The sequence below is a fragment of the Eubalaena glacialis genome, chromosome 13 (assembly GCF_028564815.1).
Source record: "Eubalaena glacialis isolate mEubGla1 chromosome 13, mEubGla1.1.hap2.+ XY, whole genome shotgun sequence".
Classification (NCBI taxonomy): domain Eukaryota; kingdom Metazoa; phylum Chordata; class Mammalia; order Artiodactyla; family Balaenidae; genus Eubalaena; species Eubalaena glacialis.
In genome coordinates this window covers 16,883,620-16,902,008 of record NC_083728.1, presented here as the reverse complement: position 1 = coordinate 16,902,008, position 18,389 = coordinate 16,883,620, and the positions used below count along the sequence as shown (strand labels likewise).

Genomic DNA, 18,389 nt, shown 5'->3' with positions numbered 1-18,389 from the left:
TATGTATATATATTCTTTTTCAGATTCTTTTCCATTATAGGTTATTACAAGCTATTGAATATAGTTCCTTGTGCTATACAGTAGGTCCTTGTTGTTTATCTATATTATATATAGTAGTGTATAATCCCAAACTCCTAATTTATCCCTCCTTCCCTTTTCCCCTTTGGTAACCATAATTTTGTTTTCTATGTCTGTGAGTCTATTTCTGTTTTGTGAATAAGTTCATTTGTATCATTTTTTTAGATTCCATATATAAGTCATATCATATGATATTTGTCTTTCTCTGTCTGGCTTACTTCACTTAGTATGATAATCTCTAGGTCCATCCATGTTGCTGCAAATGGCAATATTTCATTTGTTTTTTATGGCTGAGTAGTATTCCATTGTGTATATTTACCACATCTTCTTTATCCATTCATCTGTAGATGGACAAGGCCTCTAGTTCTTAATGGCAAAAGTTCTGTATCTTTCCTTCCAGTCTCTTTCCTGGAATGCTTGCTTGAACCCACACATGCACATTTGTACATGAATACCCAGTCATGGTGTGTGGCCTCATCAGCCGTAGGAATTGTATTGTCCCAATTATTGAAGGATTGACATACACATGTGGGCAAATGAAGGTCTCATAGCTGATAGAGGATTCAGAGGATAAACACTCTAAATGTCATGAAATGCATTTTATAAATACAGTTAAATACAAGCTTCATCTATTCACCACATGTTTATTGGGCACCTTCTATGTGCAAAGCTCTATATGTAAGCAGGAAGCCATTTCTGGAAGATGTTTGCTTCCAGAAAGTGCAATTTTGTCATGTTAAAAACCTGTTCTTTAATTTAACCTTCTCCTGAAACACCATCTTCTTTATCTCTGCAGCTGAGACAGAGGTTCCTACAGGATATGTATTAGCCAACTGTGTCCCCTTGTAAAAACTTTCAGACTAGTTCTCATGGGCTTGAAGTTTCTTTTGCAAATGCTTGGTCATTGTTTGCTTTTTGCAAATCTCTCCAAAATTCCTGAATAGCTGCCTTCGTTTTCATATATTATCACTTTTCCTACCTCCCTGGACCTTGAGTTTCTTTTGTACCAGACTTTCCTGGGTGGGCTGAGCCCGAGATGCAGTTGTCAGGCATGGTTTCTGGCCCATCAGCAACTTCTAGGGGTGGAGGGCCCAGTAGAGATCAGCTCTTTCCCCTCCTGAGAGGATTCCCCATTCAGGAGTTACAGGGATTGATATTTCCTGGTTAAGTGATCCAGAAAGAGTCTCCCTATTCCTAGGATGAGGGTGAAGAGGAAAGGAACTAGGCTTGGGTCTTAGCAGTCCTGGATTCAAATTCCAGCTTTTCCACATCCCAGCCAGATGCCCTTGTGTAAGTTATGTCAGCTTTCTGTCAAATGGGAGGAGTAATGATTGCCTCCTAAGGTGTTTTGAGAAGTAAACGAGGAGTGCGATGTGGATTCTGTTGGTACCTCCCCTGCAGATTCCCTTCATCAGCTCAGGACAGCCATTATCCAGGTGTTGTGAGTATTGGCTGTTACCTATTCACAGCTGACCCTTCCTTAGAGAATTCTCTGCCAAACGGGAACCATGAACCAGGAAGGGGAATGGGAGATGGTCTAGAAGGCCCCACCCCTTGTCTCAAGGGGTACCAACTGGGCCACTCCCCATGGAGTTCCAGCCAACTCTAGCTGAGACCACATCCTTACTCAGCTCCATCACATGCCCTCTCCTGCTTCCCTCCCTCCCCTTTGCTAAAGTCACTTCTCAATAAGTTACTCTCATGGGAATCCCAGTCTCAGCTCTACTTCAAGAGAATCTAACCTAAGATAGTGTGTAAAGTACCAGTGTTCAAAAAAACTACCTATGTCTTCTTTTTATTGTTTTTATTACCATAAATAATGCTTTGGTCACACGAGATGAACTTCTGGTCACTTCTTGAGCTCATTTACAGTTTTGCGCCTCTGTGTGTGGTGTTTCCTCTGATGGGAATCCCCTGGCCATTTTTGCCCAACAAATGCCTATTTGTTCTTTCATGGCCACTGCAAATGTCACCTCCTCATTACAGCCTTCCTAGTTGTCGGTAGAGTTTTCCACTCTCATGGCTGTAAATACCACTTCTTTTTTTTTTTTAATTGAAGTATAATTGATTTACAGTGTTGTGTTAGTTTCTGGTGTACAGAAAAATGAGTCAGCTATATATATAGATACACACATATATATATATATACACACATATATATTTTTTCATATTCTTTTCCATTATGGTTTATTACAGGATATTGAATATAGTTCCCTGTGCTATACAGTAGGTCTTCGTTGCTTATCTATTTTATATATAGTAGTTTGTGTCTGCTAATCCCAACCTCCTAATTTTTCCCTCCCCCACCCCGTTCCCCTTTGGTAACCATGTCTGTGAGTTTGTTTCTGTTTTGTAAATAAGTTCATTTGTATCATATTTTAGATTCCACATATAAGTGATATCATATGGTATTTGTCTTTCTCTTTCTGACTTACTTAGTATGATAATCTCTAGGTCCATCCATGTTGGTGCAAATGGCATTATTTCATTCTTTTTTATGGCTGAGTAATATATATATATATATATATATATATATATATGCGCCACATCTTCTTTATCCATTCATCTGTCGATGGACATTTAGGTTGCTTCCGTGTCTTGGCTATTGTAAATAGTGCTGCTATGAACACTGGGGTGCATGTATCTTTTCGAATTAGAGTTTTCTCCGGATATGTGCCCAGGACTGGGATTGCTGAATCACATGGCAACTCTGTCTTTAGTTTTTTTAAGGAACCTCCATACTGTTTTCCATAGTGGCTGCACCAATTTATATTCCCACCAACAGTGTAAGAGGGTTCCCTTTTCTCCATACTCCCTTCAGCATTTATAATTTGTAGGCTTTTTAATGATGGCCGTTCTGACCAGTGTGAGGTGATACCTCATTGTGGTTTTGATTTGCATTTCTCTAATAATTAGAGATATTTAGCATCTTTTCATGTGCCTATTGGCCATCTATAAATACCACTTCTGCTAAATATTTCAGACTTTGTTTTAAGAATTATTGAAAGAGGGTCTTCCCTGGTGGCGCAGTGGTTAAGAATCTGCCTGCCAATGTAGGAGACACGGGTTTGAGCCCTGCTCCGGGAAGATCCCACATGCTGCGGAGCAACTAAGCCCGTGCACCACAACTACTGAGCCTGCGCTCTAGAGCCTGTGAGCCACAACTACTGAGCCCATGTGCCACAACTGCTGAGCCTGCGCTCTAGAGCCCTTGCTCCGCAACAAGTAAAGCCACCGCAGTGAGAAGCCTGTGCACCGCAACGAAGAGTAGCCCCCGCTCTCCACAACTAGAGAAAGCCCACGCACAGCAACGAAGACCCAATGCAGCCAAAAATAAATAAATAAATAAAATTTTAAAAATTAAAAAAAAAAGAATTATTGAAAGAGCTTGTGTGTGTGTGTGTGTGTGTGTGTGTGTGTGTGTGTGTGTTAGAGAGAGAAAACTGGCATATGACTACTTCCAGCATATTTTATTAGTCAAAGCAAGTTACTGGGCTTTGTTAGTGAGAGACAGAGACTGAGATTGAATAATGTGATCAGATTTGCAGTTTTAAAAGCTCTCAGTGGCAAGAGTGGGTACAGGAAGACCAAATGGGAGGGTGTGGTAATAGTCCAAGTGAAGGATGATATATTGTCCTAGATTGTGTAGAGGCAAAGAGGAGATGGGAAGAAGTGGATGGATCTGAGATGTGTTTTGGAAATAAAGCCGGAAGATCTTGATGATGATGGATGCAGAGGGAGAGAGAAATAGGGGAGTAAAGGATGACTCCGGGCTTCCATGATGCGTCTGTTTCCCAGCATGATGGTACAGCTTTCTAAGCTGGGGATGGTCTGGGGAGGTGCAGGTTTGATGAGGCCAGACTTGGACATGTTCCATTTGAGATGTTCATCCAAGTAAAGATGTCTAAGTAGCTAGATGGTTGTATAAGTCTAGAGCTCACTGGGGAACTGAACTTGGAAGTCCTCAGCTTATGGTATTAAAACCTTGAGAGGATGAAATTTACGGAGAGAGAGGAGGGTAAGAAGAATAGGGGACCAATGACTCTTAAATGTTGAGCTCTAACATTTGAAGGCAAAGTAGAGGAGAAGACAACTGTGAGATAGGTTGAGAAGCAGTGGCTGGAGAAGTAGGAGGAGAACATGGAGTTTTAGAAGCCAAGGGCAGTGTTCCAAGAAGGAGGGAGGGGATCTGGGGAAAAATGATGTTGGATCCAGCTACTTCCCTATCAAAGGATAAACTTTAAATAAATCAAAGATTTAAATGTACTCAAGGAAACCATAAAGGCACCAGAAAAAAAATAATCTTTAAGGTATACTTTACAACTTCAGAGTGGGAAAGGCATTTCCACGACTCAGAGTCTTAAAAGAGAAGACATAAAAATTGACCATAAATTAAAATACAAAACAACTTTGGTATGTTCAAAACACCATAAGTAAAGTCAAAGACAAATGAAAAATTGGGCAAGAATGTTTTCAACTTATGGTATACTGAAAGGACTGATTTCCCTCATATATAAAGAGTTCCTAGAAATCAATTCAAAACCCTGGTAGAAAAATGGGCAGGAGATATGAACTAATAGTTTACAGAGAAAGAAATATAAATGGATCTTAAATATATGACAAAATGCTAAAAATAGTTCATAAGAGAAGTGAAACTACCATTTTTCACCTGTTAGATTGTCAAGAATCCAAAGGTTTGATAACACACTGTGCTGGAGCCCCTGAGGGGAAAGAGGCACTTTTATACATCACTGAAAGGAGAGTAAATTGGTATAACCCTTATGAAAGGATAATTGGCAGCATCTATCAAAATTACAAACGCATTACCCTTTAACCCAGTAATTCCCTTTTTGGAAATATATCCTACAGATATATCTGCATACATGAGAAATGACATACTCAAGATTATTCATTTTGTTACTGTTTATGGTGGCAAAAAATTGGGAAAAAACCCAAATGTGCAGTAATATGGGACTAGTTACAGAAATTATGTATATATATCAAATGGAATACTGTGTGGCTGGAAGTGATAGAGTTCTTTAGATACATTATTTCCTGAAAAAAGCAAGATGGCGAACAGTAAGTACAGTATGTTACCATTTATGCCAAAAGGATAGTAAGAATGTATGTTTCTGTGTGCTTGTATAACTCTGGAAGGATATATGGAAACTAGTAAAAGTGACATTGTACATCGCACGTGTGTGTGTTTGTGTGTGCGTGTGTGTGTGTGGTACGGTTACTGGGGAGGTAGACAAGGGTAGGGAAAAGACTTTTCACTGACCTTTTCAGGGGTTTTCAACCATGAGGATTTAGTATCACTTCAAAAAATTAAATAAAATTTAAACAAGAAGAAGCAGAAGGTCCATGCTTCTGAGGGGTTGGTTGGAATAGGAACTGAGATACGTCCAATAGTTTTAGCAAAGAGAAAGTCATCCTGGACCTCAGAAAAAGCAGTTCTGATGTGTAGGGGATGTCCTGCAGGTCCCAGGGTGGATGGAGGAGGGAGTGTGAGGTGAGGACGTAAATGGCAAGTCTAGACCATGTCTGAGAAGTCTAGCTGGGGAAGACAAGAGCAAGGGCCATAGCTCAATGAGATGAGGACTCCTTGGAAGGATTTTTTAAAGATGATAGAGTCTTTAGAATTAATCTTGATGGAAGGCATCCAGAAGAGAGGGTGATGCTCAGGGCTCAGGACAGGGAAGAGTTAATTGGTGGCTTAAGTTTTTGGAGAGGGTGGGAGGGGTGGGTCCTGCCCAGAGGTGGAAGCTCTGGCCTTGGCCAGAAGGGGAGACCAAGGAGCAAAGGAGTGTGACTTTGTAGATGGGATGGCTCGGAGCAGAGGGCATACGCTCCTGTATGCACCTGTCTTCTCAGAGAGGTTGGTGAGTGGGTGGGTCACCTGCTGACAGTCAGGACACTGGAGGTCTAAGAGGATGGGGGAGGTCTGCGATATTTGTCATGGATCGTGGAAGACTGAATTCTTGGTGCAGGCGCTGTCAGGGCAGACAGTTGGGTGAATCCAGGGCAAGGATTTGCCAGGCAGGTGTACCAGAAGGACACTCAAGCTTCGTTGCCCAAGAGAGAGACTGAAGTGAAGGACCAGGGAATCCAAGCTGGGTAAGGACAGAAGGGAGGGAACCCCAGGCTCAGAGAGTCCCTGAGGGAGGAGCTGAACAGTGAGGACACCTTAGTCACGGAGTGGGAAGCGGGTGGTGATTCGAAGGTGAGCAGCCATGGGCACTGATGGAGTCTTGGGTGCGTCTGGGGAGGGGGTGTTGACAGAGTGGAGCAGACGTTCCTGGGGAGTGAGGAGCCGAGAGCCCAGCATCAGCGTGGCGGCTGAGCTGAAGGGACTTGGGATGGTGCTGGGATGCGATGGATGGGAAGTTGGAGCCTAGAGCCGAAGGCTGGGAGCATGATGGGGAAAGGAGACGAGCTGGAGATGCATGAGCCGCTGGATGCTGATGGAGCTGAGTGGGGTGGGGTGGGATTTGTAGGGAAGGTAGACAGTGGTCTGGATGGGACCTTGGAGAAAGAGAAGAATGGCAGCCCCATCCCCAGGGGTGCCTGGTCTGTTTTTCTTACTACTTGGGTCAAGCATAAACCTAGACTGGGTTGATGCGCAGCCTCCTTCCAGCAGGGGGCAGTGTAGGATGCCCAGAACGGGGAAAGAGCCAGGAGCTCTGGGTTCCAGGTTCAGCTCTGCCCTGTTGCCTTCACCTGGTGTTGGTATCTCTCTGAGCCTCAGTTCCCTCCTGAGAATAATAAAGGCAGATGGTCTGTAGGCTTTTTCTAGCCCTAAATAATGCTGCTGCTGCTGCTGATAATGAACATTTACTGGGAACTTCCTTGGGCTCAGGCACTGGGGCTAAATGTTTTCCATGGCTGGTCTCATTTCATCTCAGGTAGGTATGGTTGCTTTCCTGTTTAACAGAGAAGGAAACTGCAGCCACAGAGAGAGGGGTGGTTGAGTCTTTTTGAAACAAACAAAAATACCTCCAGCAAATGTCCCGGGACCCAGAGACCTCCTGCCACTGTTGAAATCTAAGATTCTAGGCTTAGTAACTCTGGCCTCTGAATCTGTGTACATCGTAAAGGGCAAAGATGACATGGCTTTTATTGCTTTAATTAAAACCTGGGTGAAGAGCTCCCGATTCATATGAAAATGAAATTGTCTTCCGCCTGCTGTGGTGCAGAGAAGGGAACAGCAGTGATTACTGCTAAGATTACAAACAAGCAAAGAGAAAAGGCCTTTTGCAAGCATTTCCTATTAAAGCCACAAACATCACACTTTAAAAATAATTACGGTTCTGTTATCGGAACATGATTCATGAATTCTGAATAAATATGAGGGGCCTTAAGGGAAACTGTTTCAAGACCACAGATTTTGTTCAAATCTGATGAAATTTAATATCACTTCGCAGCTGGAGAAGAAAATGCAAGGAAGGAAAAAAAAAAAAAACCCATGATATGTATATGGAGAGAATTGAGTATATGTCAGGCTGAACTAATGAATGTTCCCTCATCTGTCCTACACACGTGCTCAGAAAAATGGCCCAGCCTTTCTTGTTTTCATTGAGAGAAAACCGCTGAGAAGGAGTCGGTCCTTACACCTCACCAATCAATTATGTATTCCAATAGCTAAAGTATATATATTTATTTTAAAGCTCTAGATTCCTGGCTGTGAGATGTTTAGATATTTGAGGGCACAGGCATGGGAGGCATTAGGGGATGGATTTGTGGGGTGGGGGCTTGGGGGTGGGAGACCTGGGTCTGCACTTATTACACCTCCCCCGTAATGCTGAGGTTTCTCGTACAATGCAGTGAATGTTTACAGCATGTAGTTTTGTTTCCTTCCAACTATTATGAGAGAAATTGAATCCCAGGAAACGTTCACTCTCTCTAAATGGGATGGAAACAATGAAGATGGTGCAGGAAGTTTATGGGTTGGGGGAGGGAACAGCACTGGGTTGGAGACGTAATTTCAAGGGTTTTCTTTAAAACAGCACCCTCAGCCCCTCCCAGCCACCTGGAACTCAGCAGCCTCTGTAGGGGCTGAGTCTTTGCTGGGGAGGGTAGGAGAGTCCCTGATTTAACACACTTGTTCATTGCTGCAATGCAAGCTCACCCAGTGATCAGGAAGTCGAAATGGGCCAGATGGAGGACCTTTCCAGAACGGTGCTGAGTCCTGGCTCTGGTCCTCTTCAGCCTCTCTCACTGTGTGCCCTTGGGTAGGTCATGCGCCCTCGCTGACCCCTGGTTTTTGCATCTGTGAATGTGGGCTGAACGGGTGCCTCTGAGGGACCTTCTAGATTGTCTTTTGATGGGTCAGCCTCTTCCACCCCCTGCCTGAGACCCTAGGAGGGAATGGTGTCTTTTATTAAATTTATTTATTTATTTAGTTAGTTAGTTTTGGCTGTGTTGGGTTTTCATTGCTGCGTGCGGGCTTTCTCTAGTTGCAGTGAGCAGGGGCTACTCTTTGTTGTGCGTGGGCTTCTCATTGCGGTGGCTTCTCTTGTTGCGGAGCACTGGCTCCTCTTGTTGCGGAGCACTGGCTCTAGGCACGCGGGCTTCAGTAGTTGTAGCAGGCGGGCTCAGTAGTTGTGGCACATGGGCTTAGTTGCTCCGCGGCATGTGGGATCTTCCCGGACCAGGGCTCGAACCCGTGTTCCCTGCATTGGCAGGCGGATTCTTAGCCACTGCACCACCAGCGAAGTCCCTAGTGTCTTTTCAAGTGGCCAGAGACTGGCCTCCCCCACCTGGCTGAGTCGCCCCTAGGCTGAAGGGGCCCCGAGATGGAGTCTAGTGGCTCTGAGTGAGGTTTCAGCCCATCATGGGCAACAATAAAGAGATGTTGTTGGTCAGATGAGTTATAAAGGTAATGACAGGGGAAGACAAACTGACCTGGGCTCAAATTCTGGTCTTGACATTTCGTGGCTGGGCGACCTTGGACAAGTCAACCAACTTTTCTGAGCCTCAATTTTGTCTTTAGAAGTTCCTCAAAATGACGTGGGGGGAAGTAAATAAGATTCATTTATACCCAAAGTTTTTATTATAGGGCTCGGTGCATGGCAAATGGTAGTTAGTATGAGGTGCTATTAAAGTACCCATTTTACAGATGAAGAAACTGACTTTCAGGAAGGTAAAACAGCTTGCCAAAGTCATCCACCCAGGATGTGCTGGGCACAGGAGATTAAAAACAGCATCAGAAATATCAGCAAAGAGGAGACAAGTCAGCTATTTAATCTAATGCCAATCAAATTATGTGAAGGGTTGAAATTGAAAAGATGATATTGGAATTATCTTGCTTTTAAAATGTGCCAATAAATGCCCCCCCCCAAAAAAAAATCACAAAAAGAGTAGAAGATGCCTCCTGATAATCGCCAGCCCATTGAAGATATCTGACCCCTCCCCACTCTCCTCCCTTTGACCATCCTCTAAGCCGGTGCTCCAGGGAACAGCTGGGCTTGCCAAGCCTCCTTGATTCACATATCATTAACATTAAAAGGCCTTCGTGTGGTCTAGACAGCCAGTTTCTCTGTCTCTCATATACTCAAAGCCTGAGACTCTGATGGGGAACAAAGGTGCGGGCGTGATGTGATTGCCCCTGCCAGGCCTGGCATCCCTCATCCTGCCAGCCCCTGGGAGAGTGTGGCATGCAAGGGACTCAGGTGAGTCAGGTGAGAGTGAGTGGCAGGTCTGCGCTCCATGGGACTCGTACTTCTGTCTTGTTCTCCCGTGTGACCTTGACCAAATTACTTGACCTCTCTTGTTCTCACTTTCTAGTTCTGTAAAATGGGGGTATTATTACCTACCTTGCAGGTTAAAAAAAACCAGAAGTGGGTATAGCTTAGTTAAGTAGTTCAGTTGAATTAGACTGGTTAAGTGGGTGTAGGTTAGTTAGGAGGACCAGGTGAATGGGTCTAAGGTAACCAGCTCAACCAGTGCCAGATATGATAGGAACTTGATAAAGTTTTTGTTTTTGTTGATAGAATTTGCAGTGTAGGGAAGAGAAGCAAAATAGTGAAGGAGCTAGGTAAATGTTTGGTGGCTGCAGTTTTCGGTGAACATTTTTTTTTTTTTTACATAAGACTGGGGTGGAATGAATTAGACGAGACTTTGTTTCAGGTAAACAGAAATCCAGCCCAGATACCCTCAAGCCAGGCCAGCACTGGGGCCTCAGAGAGGCACTTGTTTGCCTGGTGGCAAAGTCTGAACAACTACCCGAGGGCATCGAGCGAGAGGGCGGCTCTCAGGAGCCTGGGGGAGCTGGGGTGCACAGCCTGGAGGGGAGGGTGTGGCTGGCTGGGGAAGGTTGGGGAGATAAGCCGTAGGAATGAGTGTTGGCTTTGGGGAGAGAGATGGCTTCCGGAGAGCCTTGCGGAAGCCTTGCTTTGCACTGTGAGGTGGAATGTCCTGTTCAAAGTCCGCTCAAGAAAACCTTAAATAAAGTTCTCTGTAACAGCTCAAGGCCTTTCGCGTCACTCTGTGCTACTTTGGATTATTTAATGTGCTGGGATGGCCCTCAAGGGTGGGTGTGTTGTGGCTGGTGGTTGTATCTGTGTGATATATAAACATGGAGCAGTTGTAGTTTTATTCTTACTGCTGGCCTTAATAAACATTGCCGGACATAGCAATGGGAGAAGAAGAACAGGAAAAGGGGTGAGGAAGCATTTTGACATTATTAAATACTCCCCTCAAAATGTAGAAAATGGAAAAGACAGAGATACCCAGTCGGGCAAGGAGGTGCAGGCACTGGTGTCCTCATACATTGCTGTGTAAAATTGGTACAACCATTTTGGAAAACCAGTTCTCAGTATCTAAAGCTCTGTGACCCAGTAATTCAACCACTAGGTGTTCACTCAACAGAAATGCATTCATCGGATCACCCAAAGACACGTATAAGAATGTTCATAGCAGCACTTTTCTTAAAAGCATGAAACTGGAAATAAGCTAAACGCCCATCAACAGCAGACTGGATAGATGATTGCAGAATACTCGTACACAGTGGAATACTACGCAGCAACGAGGAGTGATTTATAACCACGTGCATAAATCTCACAAATACCAGGTTGAGTGGAAGAGGCCGAACACCCAGACAGAACATTCCATATGATTCCATTTACATAAAGCACATGAACAGGCAAAACTATTTTATGATGATCGAGATCTGAGTTGTGGTTATCCTGATGGGGGTGGTAATGAGGGGCCTTGAGGGGCTTTGGAAATGTTGGTAGGTTTTCTCCCGTCATTTGGGTGCTGTTTACACAAGTCTGTTTGCTTCATGAAGATTCGTCGTTGAGCTGTCCCCTTTTGCCTTGAGCACTTTCTGTTGATATCCTATGCTTCGGTAAAGAGGAAAAAGAATTATCAAGGCATTTGTATAGATGTCTCTATTTTTAGAGGTGTGGTGTGGTGGGGAAGGGAACCTAGCCAGATTTGGTCATTTGTATCTGTGTCAATCAGCTAACCAGGGTAGTGCATTCCCACTGGGGGTGTGGCTGGACTAGCCCTTTACAGCCTGAGCAATTTATTTAACTTCTTGGGAGGGAAAAATTCTTTTAGCCTCGTAATGGATGATGAGCTCTGAAAGTGCTCCAGCCATGGCTGCCCCAGGGAAACAGGTGGTGTGGGCTTCCCTGGATCTGCTCTGCTCTGCAGGCCCCCACCTTCACCCCCATCTCTCGGTGGACAGAATTTTAGGAAAACTTTGAAAATACGAACATCTAAAAACAATGTGCGTGCATGTGTGTTTTGTTGTGATGCTGTTGCGGTGCCAGAAAATCTTGTTTATGGAGTATTTGGAGATATCTGTGGAAAAGTGCTTCCTGGCACATGCGCACTCCACACATACACACACACACACACACACATACATACACACACACACACACACGCTTGTTTGCAGACATTCATGCACAAGTACAAGCATATGTGCACATGACACCCCAGCATGCTTGCTGATACACACCTTTGCATGCGCTCAGCATCACTCTGTGACCCTGGGCAAGTTACTTAAGCTCTCAGTGCCTCGGTTTCCTCAATGAAATGGATAAGGGCACCTAGCTGTTGGCGCTGTTGTGAGCAATACACACATATACAGACACACACAAATGAGTTTTTTATTTGTGTTATGGTTGCCTCCCTCCTAGACTGTTGGCTTCATGGGAGTGGGGACCTGGCACATAGTAGGAGCTGAGTGAATATCTGGTGAGGGAGTCAATGAATGAATGAACAACTCTCATAAATCCCCTGGCACATGTGCTGACATTAGGCACATTTGCATACACATTTTTGAAGCATATGTACGTGTCTGCACACACACTCATTTACATATGTTGACACATAATACAGGTCATATACATGCACACACCCAGACACCCACGTCCAGGCCCAGAACTCAGGAGGGTGGGTTTAGCTGTAGTTTTGAGACTCTAGACTAGAAGTCAGAACACAGCGTTCTGTTTGTGGCTCCAGGTTTATTATGTGACCTTGGGTAAGTCTTTTCACCTCTCAGAGGTTAAGGACTTCTAGCCGGGATGTGACAGAACTGGCATTTGGACCATGGTCTGTCTGGGTCAAAGTCTATGCTTTGAATACCTAAGGCCTCGCTATCCACAGTGTGACCCATGGACCAGAAACATCACCTGGAGCTTGTTGGAAATGCAGCATCTCAGGTCCCACCCCAGCCTCCTAAATCAGAACCTGCATTCTAACAAGGTCCCCAGGTGATTTGTGTGCACATTACAGATTGAGAGGCATGGCGTGAGGTACAGTGTCTCCCTAAAGCATTAAGAGGGAGGGTCCACGTTCAAGGGACTCATAAGCAGGGCACAGGCATATGCCCACCTGAGGACTGCTAAAGAGGAGAGGTCAGAGAATGAGGGAGGAGGCAGCTGGGAGCTGCCCATAGAGACAGAATCAACACAGAACTTCAGCATCGCTCCTGAGGGAGTCCGTCCCTCCCATTTATTTATTTTAAATATTTATTTATTTATTTGGCTGTGCCAGGTCTTAGTTGCAGCATGCGGGATCTTTAGTTGTGGCATGCGAACTCTTAGTTGCGGCATGTGGGATCTAGTTCCCTGACCAGGGATCGAACCTGGGCCCCCTGCATCAGGAGTGTGGAGTCTTAGCCACTGGACCACCAGGGAATTCCCCCTCCTATTTATAAAGAGGCAGAATCACACAGTTATTAAGAGTACCAATTCATGAGCTAGACTTTTAAATATAAAAATAACGTATTAATTGTCTCGTAGTTCCTGTGGGTCAGAAATCCAGTTGTGGCTTAGCTGGGTGCCTCTGGCTCAAGATCTGCCATGAGACTGCAGTTGATATGTTGATCAGGGCTGCAGTCTCATCCAAAGGCTCGGCTGAAGGCGGATTTGCTTCCAAGGTCATCGGTGGTTGTTGGAAGGATTCAGATACCCTGAGCTAGCCTTTTGAGTTGGCATCCTGGCTCTAACCCTTCCCAGCTGTGTGACTTTCAGCAAGTTTCACATCTCAGTGCCTCCCTTTCTTCCTCTGTGAAATGGATATAATAATAGGACCTGCCTCCTAGAGTTGTTGTAAAGACTAATAAATTCATGTATGAAAAGCACATAGGACAGGGATGCACTTAGTACATGGTAAGTACTATGTAGATTTTTGCTGTTATTATTATTTGAACAAAGCTGCAGAGAAGCAGGACAGCACAAGCTGGCTCACAGAAGAGGCACAATAAACCTTAGGGGAGTGGATGAGCTCTGGGTTGCAGTCTCCTGATGGAACTTTTGGAGCATATTAACAGGAGCATGGGGTCCAGGAGAAGGAGGCCTTGCTCCATTCTCTACAGAGCAGGCTTAGAGTGCTGTGCCCAGTCCTCCGTGCCTGGGAAGGCAGAAGAGTACTGTGACAGTTCTGAGGATGAGCAAGTGTCACCTGGGAGGACAATGGCCTGAGCAGAGGGTCCAGCACACCCAGGGGCCTGGTGATACCAGAGCATGCAGTGCCTGAGGTCTTCAATGACTCACTGTGCCCAGTGTCAGGTGATGCTGCAGGATCTGGTGCAGGAGTCCTTGGATGCCAGTCAGATACCGGGACCCTGCTGTGACGGCAGTAAGCCTTGGAAGGGTCTGAGCAGGGCACTGTGCCTGGAGCAGCATGAACTGGGGGACTTCCCTGCTTATCCCAGTGTCACAGGACCTCAGAGCACTCACAAAGGCCAGTCACTGAGAACTTCAGTGCATTCATCCCCAGGCAGCTGGCTGGGCACATTTTTAGGTGATGCTACTTCTGTAGTTTTCAAAAGGTAGAAATGGAAAAGAAAAAAAAGCTGCAAATAGACATAATTTTTTCCCAGAAGCTATTTTAACACAGAAACAACTGGAGAGCCTACTCATCATTTAAAAGTGCTTTTAAAATCATCATTGCCTCATGTCTGCCTGTGTACCTGTGAATTAGTGGTACATACTTGATTAAATTTGGGTTTAAAAAATCCATTGGTCCAACTCCCTCTTTTCACAGGTGGTATAACTGAGGCCCAGAAAGGAGCAGTGACTTTCCCAAGGTTACACAGACTGTCAAGGGCAGAGCTGGAATTCAGACACATTCATGGGAAGATGATTTCTAAGATGGGGACAGGGAACCAAGAGACCTTCATGGGTCAAGTTAGAATTACTTTGTACTAAGCAGTATCTCTAAGGAGAAGGCCACCTTAGACCTTTGCTGACTTCTTAGAGCTTACAGGGAAAATGGTGCAGAGCCCAGCCCTCTACCACAGTGGGCCATCAGTAAATTCATTCATGCATTCATTCATTAAAAAAAAAAAGTTTACCGAATACCTACTGTGTGCCAGGCAGTGTTCTAGGTACTGGAGATACAGCAGCGAACACAATAGTCCAAAACCCCTATTCTCATTCATTCATGTATTATTTCATCCAGCAAATGTTTATTGAGGCCCTACTATGTGCAAGGCACTGTCCTTGGCCCTTGGGATAATCAGTGACCAAACAGCAGAATTCACATTCTAGTGACGCGAACAGGCAATAAGTACCTTTAAAAAGTCAAGAGTATTGTGTGTTAGATGCTAAAAGTTCTATGGAGAAGAAAAACCACCTCTAGGACAAGGGTCAGCAAACCATGGCCCATGGGCCAAATCTGGCCCACCACTTGTCATTTGTAAATAAAGCTTTATTGGAACACAGCTCTGTTCATTAGTTTCAATATTGTCTATGGCTGTTTTCATGCTACAGCGGCAGAGTTGAATCGTTGTAACAGAGACTGACCCACAAAGCCAAAAAGATTTATTATCTGTACCTTTGCAGAAAAATTTGCAGACCTCTCCTCTAGGACATCCAAGGGAACGTGTCAAAGAGGCAGTTGGATATATGATTGTAAAAAAATATGTTATGAAAATAAAACTCTGCCACTTACTGGAAAAGTGAGCTTGCTTATCTGTAAAATGGGGTAATGCCTGCTTCTCAGGCCACTCCCTCTTACTCAAAAGCTGTGGCCCCAAGTTATCCCCAGCCTTGCTACTTCAATTCTGCTGGGATTGATTCCTCCTAAAGAAGAAGGAAACCCCACCGCTAATTGCTCATTTTTCCAGAAACATCCCTCACAAGTGTATCAGTCTGGAAAGCTGCCGGAGCCTTAAGGTGACTCAGATAATTTTCTGAGCAAAAAAACACACAGGGATTATCATGTTTGTTCCCAGATATAGTTTTAGTAAACAAAACTCATGTCAAGTGTGACTGGTTGTCATTGTCACATTATAATGCCTCTGTCTGCTGCGATCCAAGCATTTCAGGATCAGGACCACCAGTGGGAGAGTTTTCTACACTCTCCTCCGTCCCTGTTGCCATGACTTGGAGGTTCTGCCTGTAAATAAAGGCTTAAAAAGCTATTACATCCTCCTCCCCGCCGCCACCTCCAGAATCCACATTTAATTTTAACAATATGGCTTTTCCACTCCCGCTTCGCTTATATATTCCATGGGATTTTATTTATTTATTTTTAAGAAGCATTTTTTAGTCCTGGAAAATGATAGCCCAACAAGAAGGCGTAATTGTACCGATTTTCAGAAGGGTGGCAATACTCCAGATCTGATGGACTGCGAGACATGAATCAGAAAGATTCTATTAAACATCTCTGGGACGGGTGACACAGGGGTATTATCCAAGATGATTAATTTGACTCGGTCATTATGGACACAGACAAGCCTGACAAAATTGCATTTCAGTCCCCACTGAATTCCATAAAATTACTGTACACATAATAAGAAGTTATGGCGCTGGGTGCCCTGATCCAGTTGAAGGGGTTTCAGGTTTGGGTAAGATGCCATTTTCCTTGTTTTGAAAACAGAGTCAGGAAACACTGAATTGAATGACAGTCCTCTAGCTGAGATGTTGTTATAGGGTGTAGGTTTGATTTGTTAGGATGGTAGGTGGCCATATAGTTTATTGTCCAAATTAGGACAATTTTAAAGTGAAAGAAAGCATTATTAAAAATTACCCCAGGACAAGAGGCGTAAAGCCGGACTGTCCTGGGCTAATCAGGATTGATGTACGTGTTAGGAGGGGCATGAATAATGGTAGAGTATGTGTTGGCCCCAGACAGTCAGGGCTTCTTGTCCTTGTTACCATAAATGCTACCCGTGTGACTTTGGATAAGTCGTTTTGCCTTTTCGAACCTCAGTTTCCAAAATGGAAAAGATATTTAACACTTGTTCTGCTTACACCCTGAGGTCTTTTTTTTCCCCCTCCTTGGGTGCGGGGGAGGGGATTGTGTTGACTTCTGTTCCTGTGTTTTCACATCTGTTTCCTCATATAATTCTCTCAGCTGTTAGGTGGGGTTTTGTAGATAAAGACACTCGGGAGTAGGTAGTTGGGATAAATTGCCAAAGGTCCCTCAGCAAGTAAGTGGCAGGATTGGAATTCCCCCAGGTCAGTCTAAGTACAAAGACAGCGTTCTTTCTGTAGATTAAAAAAAAAAAAAAAAAAGTACTCACTGATTGTGTATTCCAAGAATCTTCAGGCTTTTATGGGAAAAATATTTGAAATATGTGGAAGCATTTGGAACCCCAAAGTCCTGTGTCAACATAAGGTGTTGTTGCTGTCACTCTGGGTTATTCAGCAGACTGGACTCCACAGGATACAAGAAAGCAGAGGTCCATCCCATGTTCTTTCCTTCCTGGCTCATTGTCTTGGAAACCTGCAGTGGGCATGGGGGTGGTCTGTTACCTCTCCATCCACTCCCATTTCCTGTGATGCTGCTGGAGACTCCAGGGTCAGGACAGGGTAAGGCAGGATTAAGGGCTAGGGTCAAAACATCATGCTGACTAGTACTGTTGAAGTCCTACCCTCCGTGCCTGCTGCTATAGCAGGCTCGCACACGCTGGCTCTTTTCCATGGGGCACATTGAGCTGGGGATTCACTCTGCAGCTCACCTCTTGTGACCTGCTCTGTGGGTGGTATACCTGTTGACATGCCTCCTGCTGCTGAGATCCCCCTGCCCTATCAGGCTACCATCTTGGGTGGGACCTCTTTAGATGCCTTCAGCCAACCGCTGTCCTTAGCTTTCACCTGCCCCCAGCAACTCACATATCCTTAACTTGCCAAACCAAGGACACGCAGATCGCTCTCTGACTCGCTCTTATTCTCTCAATCTCTCCTGGCCCTGACATTTCAGGCAGCTTCTGCTCTCCTCCCATCTTTCAAAACCTTCCAGTCACAGAGCCTCTCAACTCTGGGGACACAAGTTGGGTCCTCCTGAGAGCTCTTTCTTTCTCACCAGACTCACCAGGGAATGAGGTGCCACCTCCCCTTTTGTGTTGCATTCCGAGTCCCAACAAGCTGTGCTACTGGGGTCTTTCTCACTTGGCTCGAAAGTGGGGTTTCAGGATGGAAGGAAAGCCAAATCACACTCTACTCCTATAGATCCCCCCTCAGTGAATCTTCTGCCTATACAGCATCAGGGTGGGTGATGGAAATGGGTAATCCAAATGTCAGTCTGAGAACTTTCTAGTAAGCATTAATTGGATAAACCATTGAATAATGAAAGGTACCCTTCCCCAAGAAGATACAATAATCATTAATATGTAAATACTTAACCACATAGCTCTGAAATATATGAAGCCAAAAATAGACAGACATACAGGAAGAAATTGATGACATCACAATCATGGTGGAAATTTTTTGACCTACCTGTCTCAGAAACCAATAGATCAAACAGAAAAAGAAAACTAATAGTTATTTAGAAGATTTAAACAACAGAATGAAGCTGAAAATAATAAACATTTATGATAGCCTTATACTCTGTCACAAACGAAT

At 44.5% G+C, this 18,389-nt stretch overlaps 1 protein-coding gene and 1 non-coding gene across 3 annotated transcripts in view; one reads left to right on the top strand and one right to left on the bottom strand.

Annotated features, from left to right (window-relative positions):
• Nucleotides 1–18,389, top strand: part of TOX2 (TOX high mobility group box family member 2) — a 135,087-nt gene that overhangs the window by 57,201 nt on the left and 59,497 nt on the right. The gene's annotated exons all lie outside the window — the stretch shown is intronic.
• Nucleotides 13,160–13,232, bottom strand: TRNAR-CCU (transfer RNA arginine (anticodon CCU)). Its single transcript has one exon. It is a non-coding gene; the product is annotated as a tRNA-Arg (tRNA).